The following is a 12,422-nucleotide window of genomic DNA, read 5'->3' as shown; positions in this document are numbered from 1 at the left end:
TAAGGAGGGCAGCTAGGCTTCAGAAATGGGCAAGACTGAATGATCTCCATCAGTGACTGGCCTGGTGGGAGGGTCCATTGCGCTGTCAATATATCGACTGAAGATTCTTAGATCAAATCTACCTGGGGCTCAGTCTTGTCAGCCGCCCCTCCCCTCCTGTCCACAAGGCCGCTGCTGGATTGGATTCCACCCACAGGCCCACCGAGCTGTGAATTGGGCCTGAGATGCTTCCACTTCATTCTGGGGTGGGAAAGACAACATCTCCTGTGTTTGCAGAATGACAATCTTATTTTTGTGTCCTACCAAAAAAAAGCTCCAAATTACATTCAGAGCATAGCATAATTAAAACAAGGCAAGAATTCATGAACAAATGAAGCCTTTACTACAGAGGCCAAAGAAAAGATAAATTATATGCCTGGAAGGTTTCACTGAGCTGTGATTCATACAAATCAGCATGTTGGCAGGAGTGAGATTCACCCCCACCCCTGTCTCCTCAATAACTAAACCAAAGCTCTAAAATGTGCATTTAAAAAGTCATCATACACACAGATAAAACTGGCCAGATAATGAAAAATTGACCTGCCTTGGTTGGGGGAAAAAACACAACAAAAGCAGCAACACTCTTTTGTATCATCAGTCTGGTCCTTCCAGAGGTGTTTGTGTTATAAGAGGGCTGCTTCTAGGCCAATCTCAGTTTCTGAGATTTAACGTAAATGTTCCCTTCACTTTAAATTTTAAGCTTTACAAGTATATAAATATCAACCTTGAAGAAGTATTTCAGAGACACACTATGGTCCCAGCATATAAATCACTGGAGGTCTATTTTATTTTTTTTCTCTCTTTGCTGTGATTTGAGTGAAAATTTATAAAGCAATTTGGTTTTACATTTGGCCGTTCATCCATATTTTATTTCACAGTGTTACTCACAGTAGTCACCATGAAACTGCATCTTCCCACACCCTCCCTGTGGTTCTTGCTTCCATTAATCCTTCTACCCTTTCTGCCTTCTGAACTTTGTTCCTGAGTAAATACTGAAGGGTAGTTAAGGACTTTACTTAGTCTTGAAGGCTCTGTTCATCTTTATTTGTCCAGTAAGCCTGTCCATTTTTATCTCTTGGTTTATATTTTTTTTTTTTTGCCCACTCTATACAGAATGAGAGAGAGTTGTTTTTGTTCAGTACCATCTAGTTTGAACTGACCCTCCAGCTAGTTTTCAGAGGCAACAAACCACAGGAGAGAGATGGCCCATCTTTCTTCTACAGAGCAGCTGGTGGATTTGAACATCTGATTCCTCGTTTGCAAAGCCTGTAAGGCACCTCCCAGAGGTACTTCGAGTTGGGGTACAGACTGCTGCAATAAAGCCAGTGTGGCAATAAAGTGTCACACTTTCAGGTTTTGAATTATTGGGGTTTTCCAGTACGTCTGGAAGGTCTGCGTGCACTCCAGTGTAGCCTCGTCGGTATGCAGTGTTGTGTGTCATCAAATCAGAACCGATTCATAGGTGACTCTCTATCAGGTTTTCAGAAGCTATAAATCACAGGAGGAGATTGCTTACCTTTCTCCTGCACAGCCCCTGGTGGATTTGAACCATGCACCTTTGGGTTGTCAGTGCAGCTCCTTACCACCAGGCCTTCAGGGCAATAGCATTAGGAAAAATCTGTAATATCGTGAGAATGAGCAAAATGTGGTAGAGACATGAAGTGAGCACGTGTTATTGGAAAAAAATGACATGCATAGATTTGTTCCATGCAGGGTTGCCACAAAATGTCAGTGTATCACAAAAATGAAAATGCAGTTAAATGTGAACTGCAATAAGAGAAGCCCAATGAAATGAGGTGCACTGCCCTCTGAGAGGCTCCGCTTCAGTGCTTTGAAGTCAGTGCTTTGGGGTGATGTTAGGGTTTATATGCAAATCTCAATCATGTGAAGTTGAGACAATGTGAAACAACGTTACAAAGAAAACTGAAATTATCAAATTAATCTGAAATTGTTGTTGTTGTGTTGCTATGTGCCTGCCACTCATAGCGACCCTGTCTATGTACAACAGCCCTAACCCCTGCTCTATCCTGTGTCTATCTTACTGTCTCTCAATTGTTCAGCTTCACTATTGAAGGGCAGGTGAAAATGCAAATTGTTTTGTTGCTGTTGTTTTGCCTGTGGCCACAAGGTGGTGTCATTCCAGCTGAGAACTCTCCCACCGCAGAGGACTCTTAAGTTTGGAAGGAAAACCCATCTTGAATTAAGCATGTTTACTTAAGAGTAAGCAAGGTTTTCAAGAAAGTGTTTCTTTCCAGTAGTGAAGAGCTCAACTGGTAAACTGAAGTTCAGTGGTTTAAACACACTAGTTGCTCTGAGGGAGAAGAATGAGGCAGCCGGCTACCATAAGACTTGCAGATTTGAAAACACATGGGCACTTCTATTCTATCCTATAAGGTCACTGGGAGTCAGAGAGGAATCAAGGGAAAGAAGTTTAGTTTTGTTGTTTTATTTTGCTCTCGTGAAAGTCAAATGCCTTCTATGTGCAGCTTTGTAATTGACATTCTGTGTAAACTGTCCTCTGTACAGAACGACAGCAGAAGGAGGGGACAGTCCACTGTGACCTCTTTGTATTTCCAGTTACCAGGTCTAAGGTTTATGTGCTATGAGGACAGTAGTAGTACCGGTGGAGGTGGATGCTGACACATTGAGAACTAAGGTGTGCCTGACCCAAGCCGTGGTATTTTCCGTTTCCTCACATGCATGCCAGCGAAGGAGAGAAGACCTTCGACAGATTGATGCAGTCATGACAACAGAGGGCTTGAAAGCCATGGAGACAGTGAAGGGTGTTGGGTAAGGCAAGGTTCAGATCTGCTGTTCGTGGGGTTGTTAAGAATCATAGGCTCCTAAAACAACAGCATTTGTATGTGTGAAATCTGTACAGTGAACAAGGAAAGTAAAAGAAGAATTGGTGCCTCTGTAATGTGGTGTCAGCAAAGGATAGTAAACATCCCATTGACTTCAGGACGAATCAAGAATCTTTCTTGGGGAAAAAGTGCAGCCACTCTGGGCCATAGAAGCAAGGATTGTGAGATTTTATTCACGTTGCACTAAATGTGTTATCAGGAGAGGCCAGTCCCTGAAGAAGGACATTGCTCTTGAAGGAGTCAAGGGTCGTCATGGGAGAGGAAGCTTCTCAAAGAGATGGTTGGCAAGAGGTGGCAGCTCTGTGCTCACGCGGCTCCTGTGAGGCCGGCTCAGGACCAGGCAGTGTCTCATCCTATACTCAGGGGTGCTGTGAACTGGCCACACCTAACAACAGCACAACAGCACACATCTCTTTCCCTCATCCTAGCCCTGGCCCTGGGTCAGTGTTTACTTCTTTTGTACATGGACTTGGAATGAGTCAGGATCAAACTGACGGCATGTAGCAACGATGGTAATCATCACAATAGCCTTAGAGACCAATGTATATTGTTGTTGTTGTTGTTATTGTTGTTGATATGTGCCCTTGAGTTGCCTGCAACACTTAGTGACCCTGTGTACAGCAGCTCTGAAGCCCGCCCTGTCCTGAGCCAGTCTCACTGACTCCAATACACCTACCCCCATTGCCCTAGTCACTGTATCAATCCATCTCATCCAGGGTCTTCCTCTCCTGTACTGTCTGTCCATCCACCCTTCTGAGCATGATGTCCTTCTCCAAAGATTGGTCCCTCTTGACCACATGCCTTAAGTATGTGAGATGGACTTTCAAAATACTAGCTGAGAGAAACTTGGTTTCACCCTCTCCAAGACAGACTTATTTGTTTTCTTGGCAGTCCATGGTATGTTCAAGACTCTTCTCCAGCACCACAACTCAAAGGCACTGATTCTTCTTCTGTCATCCTTGGTCATTGTCCAGCTCTCTGATGCATAGCAAGTAATTGAGAAGACCATGGCTTGCATTAGGTCTAAACTGACATCGTTGCTTATATTAAACACAAAACAAAAATACTTATTCTAATTTATGCCAACCCACCCTTGGGATTCTGAGGCTGTAAATCTTTGTGGGAGGAAATCACCTTGTTTTCCTCCTGCAAATTGGTTAGTGAGTTTGAGCTTCCAATCTTTGACCTAACAGCCCAACCTGCACTGTACTGCATCTCCAGATCCTACTGTGGAGATCAGGCACTGATTAAACCTATTACTTGCTGTATCTTCATAACAACCTTAAGAGATGGTTAGTGTTGTTGCACCAATTTATAGATGAGAAAAATGAAGCCCAGGGGTGTTCACTTGCCGAAACTCTCACATCAAGTTAATGGAAGAGCTGGGGTTTATGTCCTCATAGTCTCACACTTTAGTTCAGTCATAACTGCTGTGCTTTTGTGCCCAATAAATTGACAAGGCAACACTCTTACTCTGTGATATGCAAAACAGATCATTCAGGAGGCAGGGCTTTGTGAGGAGGAATGTGACATCAAGATTGGAGGAAGACTCATCAAGAACCTGTGTTATGCAGATGACACCTCGTTGCTACACAAAATAAGGAGGATCTGAAGCATTTGCTACAGAAGGTCAAGGACCACAGTCTTCAGCATGGATTGAAGCTCAACATAAAGAAAATAAAGATTCTCACCAGGGCCAATTTTCAGCATAATGATAGATGGAGAAGACATTGAGATTGTTATGATTTCAGCTTGCTCAGTTTCACAATCAACAGTCTTGATACCAGCAGTCAGGAAATCAAAAGACAAATTGCATTAGGAAAATCTGCTATCAGGAACCTCTCCAAAGTACTGAAGAGTAATGATATCAGTCTAGAGACTATGGTTTCCCTGATCCAGGCCATGGTCTTCCCGATCACTTCTACACACCACACCAGAGATCTGGTCAATGACTAAGGATGAAAGAAGAAGAAAAGATACCTTTGATTTGTGGCACTGGAGAAGAATATTGAACGTACCATGGATTGATTGCCAAGAGAACAAACAGATCTGTCCTGGAGAGGGTGAAACCAGGTTGCTTCTTGGGGGCAAGGATTGTGAAGCTTCATCTCACATACTTTGGGCATATAGGAGGGACCAGTCCTTGGAGAAGGATATCATGCTTGGAAGAGTGGAAGGTCATCACAAGAGAAAAAGACCCTGGATGGGCTTGATTGACTGGGCTAATGGGGGTAGGTGTGTTGGAGACAGTGAGGTCGGCTCAGGATAGGGCAAGGTTCAGAGCTATTGTACAGAAGGTCGCAAAGAGTCCCAGATGACTCAACGGCACATAACAGCAACAACATCAGCAAGAAGTATTGAAATTGAGATGCTTATAGCAGTTGGGGTTACCAGGGAACATTAGGGGCCTGAGCTTTCAGGCCATGTTCAGGTGCTACCATTTTGGTAGAGGTCATTTATATGCATTGCCCCACATTAAAACAGTTCATGGTTTTGAGGCCCAGTGGTAAGTATTTTACGTACATCATCTGCTTTGATTTTTACAACAAAATGACAAGGCCGGTATTTGTATTGCCATTTCATGGTTTAGTCTGTAGTTATGTTATACTACAAACCTAAAGGTCAGTAATTTGAATTTATCAGCTGCTCCCCAGGGAAGGATGGGCGGCCGTCTCCCATAAAGATGTGATGTTGTTGTCGAGTGCTACCAAGTCAGCTGTGACTCACAGAGACTCTACACAACTGATCGAAGCCTACCTGCTCTCATGTCATCTTCAGAGTCATTACTGGTCGACCCATTTCTACAGTCATTGGGCCGGGCCACCTCACTGAGGGTCTTCCTCTAGTTCAATGGCCCACCACCTTTCCAAGCAGTGAGCGACCCCTCCGGACAGCATTCCCAGAGTGTATGAGTCATCTCACCCTCCTTACCTCTAAGGAGCACTTCTTCCCAGACTTGTTTGTTCTTCTGACAATCAGTAATATATTCCGTGCTCTTACCGAATTCCTCAAGTCAAAGGCCCCAGTTCTTCGATCTTCCCTAGCCATTTGTCCAACTTGGACATTCACACGAAACAACTGAAAATCTCAGACCTTGGATCAGGCACACCTCGGTCTTTAAAGGCCATCCTTGTTCTCTAGCATTTCAGAGACATCCTTAACGTTAGATTTGCTCAGTGCAGCACATCTTTGGATGTCTTGTCTACGGCTTCTGTGGCTCTTGGTTGTAAATCTTAATAAAATTAAATCCCGGACAACTTAATTCTACGTTTATCCTATTTCTGCCTGTGAGTCCAGGCTGGAATCTCGGGGTTTGTTTGCTTTCTTTATGCTGAGATGTGATTCATGTTGAAGGACATAGTCTTTGATCTTCCTCAGTGAGTGCTTCAGTTCCTCTGCACTCTACCCAACTTTCATTCCTGAAATAATCAAGTGGAGCTACTAGAAACTCCTACAGTAGCTTTCTGGGATAAATTATTTAACTATGCTCATTGTATCCGCTTTCAAACTTTTAAAAAACTGTAACCCACAGGCAGAAATAGATTTTCAATTTATATATACTTACATAACCAAAGTAATCACAAAACAAGGCAACATGCAATGAATACTGATATTTTCTATATTATTTATTCTGTTTTGTTGGATTTTTAAATACTGGTTTTGATCCATTCAATTTTTTTTCCATCCACTAACAATCACAAGCTATAGTTTGAAAATCCCTGTTCTACCACAACTCCCCTTTCCCTTTTAAAAACATTTTTCTTTATTCACTAAACTACCAGCTATACCAGACTTTGTGCTTTCACAAAATATATACTTAAGATGCTTTAGTGTGAGTGCTAAGAATTATCAATATTTAAAATAAATGCACAATCTCCCTGTTCATACACTGAGATAGTTATATAAAGGGACATGACTGTTTCCTTCACAAGAAAGCATTCCCTGCACCTGGCATCATGCCTTGCACGTGTTGGCATGCAGCGATGTTTGTGCATTGAGTCTGACAAGAAGAAAGATGGCAAATGTCATCATGTTGTGACTTTTCTGAGACTGGTTTGAGAATCTATAGTACCACACTGTCATTTTCAGTTATGCCAAACACAACATTCAAGAGGTGTTTTCCAAATATATGGATGTCGTATTTGTTTTTGCTAAAACTGCATAGAATCGCACACTCATATCATTTACTCGAGATCTTTAGTTTCATCTTTCACAACTTGTTATGGTGTTTGTTATGGAAGAGATTACACTAGCTGTGTTTGAAATGGTGTTAGTTATCAATGAAATGGTCTTCGTTGTGATTGAAATGGTGGTGACTGAAGTTGAAATTATTTTGATTGTTGAAATGATGTTGGTTCTGGTTGAACTAGTGTTGGTTGAAATGGTATTGGCTGTGGTTGAAATGGTGTTGGTTGGGTTACAAATGGTGTTGTTCTGGTTGAAATGATATTGGTTGTAGTTAAATTGGTCTTGGCTGTGGTTGAAACGGTGTTGGTTCTGGTGACAATGGTCTTGCTTTTGCTTGAAATGGTGTTCTTTGTTATAGAAATGATACTATTTTTTGTTGAAATGGCCTTGGTTATGGTAGAAATTATGTTGGTGTGGTTGAAATGGTTCAGTTGAGGTAGAAATGGTGTTAGTTCCTGGTTAAAATGGTGTTAGTTCTTGTTGAAATGGTGTTAGTTGTGGTAGAAATGGTATCAGTTTTGTTTGAAATGGTGTTGGGTATTGGCTGAAATGGCCAGTGAATTTTCTTTCACAGTAAATTTCCAAGGTAAATTTTTAGTTCCTTTCCCCCCCTAGTGTAAAGCCACTTAATTCATTCTTTCAAAGTTAACATTTCTTAAGTGATATCTCTGGACCAAATACTGTTCTTACCACTTTACATGTACAATATAATTAATTTCACATTCACCCTGATGACTCTGTTTTACTATTATTTTACATCTTTGTGCCCACAAAATGGAAAATGACAAAAGAATGCTCACATAGTCAGGCAGCGGCAGAGGTGGGACTGGACACCAGCATCTACATGCAAAGGATCCCTAGTGGCATAGTGGGTAAAGCTCTAAACCGTTAATCAAAAAATGTGTGATTCAAACTATGGAAGAAAAATCGGACAGTCAGTTTCCAAAAGGCTCAGAGCCATGGGAACTTGATGTGTCAGTTTTACTCTGTCCTGCAGGGTCACTATGAAGGAATGAACTCAGTGGACGATATTTTTTTACTTTACAATTAAATATTATACCTGTAAGATTAAAGAGAGGAGACATTATTTTATGACCTTTTCAAAATCCTGACGTCAGCACTCTCAAGTTGATGTATGTCAGAATGCAAGCATCAGGCCTCCTCCCACCAGCTGCTTTCAGACCATGCTGTATGCTGTAGACTCTCTTGCCACCACTCATCTGTCAGCTTGCTGGACTGTGGTGGCTCTTACGTTGCTGTGAAGTTGGAAGCTAGGCCACTGGTATTTCAAACACCAGCAGGGTTAATCATGCTGAGCATGTTTCAGTGGGGTATCTGGAGGAAGACAGAACAGGACCCAGGATTGGCTCTCCACTCTGAAATAATAGGCCAGTGAAACTTTGTACGTAGTAGCAGAGCATTGTCTGATACGGTGCCAGGGTAGAAGGCACTCAAATGACGACTGATGCCTGTGGACACAGTGGCTGTGAGAGTGGGCTCAGACACAGCAATGTTGGTGAGGGTGCCGTGGGACCAGGCAGTGTTTCAATCTATCGTGGCGCCACTGAGTTGGAACCAATTTAACCACACATAACAACAACCACAACAAGTTGTGTCGCTTGCAACCCATAGCAATCCTATGTACAACAGCCCTAAACTCTGCTCTGTCCTGTGCCAATTGCACTGTCTCCGATACACCCATCCCGAGATACTAAAGAGTTGAATAGAAGATTTCAAAAGGTCACATGGGATGACAAGGTTAAATATTACAATGAAACGCGCAAGTAGTTGGAGTCAGAAAATTAAAAGGGCCGAACTCACTCGGCATTTCTTAAGCTCAAGGAACTGAAGAACAAATTCAAACCTCGAGTTGTTATAATCAAGGATGCTTTAGGCAGAACATTAAATGACCCAGGAAGTATTAAAAGAAGATGGAAAGGATATACTGAGTCACTGTATCAAACAATATACACTCTCCTTAAGATTCACAAAGCACAACAGCCTAATGAAGATTGTGAGAAGTCTTACGGAAGTTGTTATTAGGTGCTGTTGAGTTGACTACGACTCATAGCGACCTCATGAACAAGACATCAAAACCTGACCCTATCCTTCACCATTGCCACAATGTCCATCGTACTCAAGGCCATGGTTATAGTCATTTCATCAACCCATCTCATTAAGGATCTTCCTGTATTTCTCTTATCCTAAACCTTTCCAGTATGAAGACTTTCTCAATGACTCACCCCTCCTGAAAACATTCCCAAAGTGAAATGAAGTTACACCATCTTTGCCTCTCAGGAGCATTCTGGTTGCACTTCCTTCAAGATAGAATTTTTTTTTTAGCAGTCCACGTAAGCTGTCTACTTCATTTTGTGTAACCACAGACCTCAACCTTGGTTGTTGCTGCTGTTGTTGTTATGTGCTGTCAAGTTACCTGCGACTCATAGTGACCTTATGCGCAAGAGTTCTGAGCCCTGCTCTATCCTGAACCAATCTCACTATCTCCAACGCACCTAACCCCATTACCCCAGTTACTGTGCCCATCCATCTCCACCAGGGTCTCTTGCCAAGAGAACCAACAGATTTCTCTTGGAGAAATTTTGAAGCTCCATCTCATATACTTTGGGCATGTGGCCAGGAGGAACCAGTCTTTGGAGAAGGACTTCAGGATTGGAAGGGTGGAGGGACAACACGGGAGAGGGAGACACTGGTAGAGATGTGTTCAAGCTCACAACTGCAGCCACCATTCATGCCATTCATGGTCTTCCTGTTTGTCGCTACCCCTTTACTTAACCAACCATGATGTTCTGCTCCAGGGACTGACCCTCCTGATGAAATGCTCCCAGTGTGTGGACGAAGGTCTCACTGCCGTGGCTTCTAAGGAACTGTCCGGCAGCACTTCTTGCCAAACAGAGCTGTTTCCTCTCCGAGAGCTCTGTTGTTGTTGTTGCTGCTGCTGCTGCTGCTGTTGTTGTTGTTGTTGTTGTTGTTGTTGTTGTTGTTGTTGTTAGGGGCTGTGGAATTGGTTCTGGAAGGAAGTGAATGCAGAGCAGGAAACCCTGCTCGTTCCCAGCTTCCCTCACAGTCTGCTCTGCTTAAACCCGTTACTCCAGCCACTGGTCAACCCATCTCGTTGAGGATTTTCCTCTTCTTTCTGACTCTCCTTTACCAAGGATGATAACTTTCTTCCAGTACAGGTCCTCCTGATTACATGCCAAAATATGTGAGGCAAAATACATATGACTTCGATCGGACTCAAGACCCACTACCAAAGAGTTGATTCCAATGTCTAGTGCAACTGCTATGGACTGCACCCGCAAATCTCTTTAAGAAATTTCCGTTTGACCCTACTGGGTGGCAGGGGGCACCCTGAATGGTACTGCTTAGAAATGCAACAAGCTGAAAGCTACAGTGACTGAGACAAGCGATCCCTTTTCTCTCTCAGAGCAGTTCCTGAAGTATTCAATCCAGAGCTTCCATCTCAACATTCTGAAAAAGCATTGACTTTTTTTTCCCCAATTTTTGTTGTTGTTGTTGTATTGGATTTTATTTTAAATAAAATTTTTATTTTGTACTGGTTTACTTATAAAGTTTGTATACATTGTTTTTCATATCGGATTTTCCCCATTTCCTTTACACACCCCTCCCTCCATCCAACCATCAAATTGTGCAATCCTGTAATTAACCCCTCCACTCCCCCTTCCCGTAGATACCCCCTTGTATCTGCAAACACATTCTACAATGATGGTCTTATACAGTATTTGTCCTCATGTTACTGAGTTATCTCACTTAGCCTAATGCTCTCCAGTCCCTCCCAAGTTAGGTAGTGATTTACAAAATCATTGCTTCTGTGTGCTGCATAGTATTCCATCATATGAATGGACCATAATTTCTCAATTCCTTTGATTATGGTTGGATATTTGGGCTGTTTCCAGGTTCTATAAATAGCACTGACTTTTAAATACACTTAGAACTAGCATACACTAATCTTGGTAGTCCTTTCTTCTAAGAAAGTCAGAAGAAAGAATTTATTGTGAATGGGCAGTGTTTGAAGCCCTTCCATATTGATATTTCCTATTAAGAGCAATGATATAAATCTAAAGACTAAGGTGTACCTGATCCAAGCCATGGGTTGTTTGTTATGGTTGTAGAGGGTTTGTGTGGTTTTTATTTTGTTTTTTTTAAATTGCTTGTTATACATCTGAAAACTGAACAGTAACTAAGGATCACAGAAGAATGAATATTTTTGAGTTGAGGTGCTAGAGAAGAATATTGAAAGTCCTATGAACTGCCCAGAGAACAAATAGTTCTGTCCTGGAGAATGTGAAAATAAGGTGTTCCCTCTGGGCCACATGTTTAAGTGTGTTGACAGGAAAGGCTAATCCTTGGAGAAGGAAGTCATACTTGAAAAGATGAAGGTCAGCACAAGAGAGAAAGACTCTGAATGAGATGAACTGACACAATGACTGTGACAATAAGGTCAAGTGTGTCAGAGACGGTGATGTTTCCTCAGGAAAGGGCAAGGTTCAGAGCTATTATTCATAGGATCGCTATGAGTCATACTTGACTTGACAGCCCATATTACTGTTGTTATGTGCCATCAAGTCGCTTGTGACTCATAGTGACCCTATGTCCAAGGGCCCTAAACCTTGCTCCCTGCTCTGTCCTGTGCCAACCACTCCATCTCCGACACACTTACTCCCACCACCCCAATCACAGAATCGATCCATCTCATTGAGGGTCTTCCTTTCCTGCATCGCCCCTCCACTCTCCCAAACATGACGTCTCTCTCCAAGGGCCAGTCCCTCCTTGCAACATGACCAAATTATGTCAGACAAAGCTTCAGAATCCTTGATTCCAAGAAGAATTCCGGCTTCACTCTCTCCAAGACAAACCTGTTTGTTCTCCTAGCAGTCCATGGTATATTCAACACTCTTCTCCAGCACCACAGCTCAAAGGCATCAGTTTTCTTTCTATCATCCCTAGTCACTGTCCAACTCTCCAATGCATAGAACGTAATTGCAAAGACTATAGCCCAGATCAGGCGCACCTTAGTCTCCAGCCTGATGTCGTTGCTCTTCAGTACTCAGGAGAGATCCCTGACAGCTGACTTTCCCAATGCAATTTGTCTCTTGATTTCCTGGCTGCTGGTACCAAGAGCATTGACTGTGGAGCCAAGCAAACTGAAACTGTTAACTATCTCAATCTCTTCACCATCCATCCTGATGCTGCCAATCGGCCCAGTGGTGAGAATCTTTGGATGTCTACCTATGTGGGATCCAATTGGCAAGAGAAGATTGAAAGGTGAGAGAAGAAACTTACAGGCCAGCC

Source organism: Elephantulus edwardii, unplaced genomic scaffold (assembly GCF_000299155.1).
Source record: "Elephantulus edwardii isolate Elephantulus edwardi_28Jun2011 unplaced genomic scaffold, EleEdw1.0 scaffold00015, whole genome shotgun sequence".
NCBI lineage: Eukaryota > Metazoa > Chordata > Mammalia > Macroscelidea > Macroscelididae > Elephantulus > Elephantulus edwardii.
The sequence above is the reverse complement of the archived record's forward strand: the minus strand, read 5'-3'. Positions refer to the sequence as shown.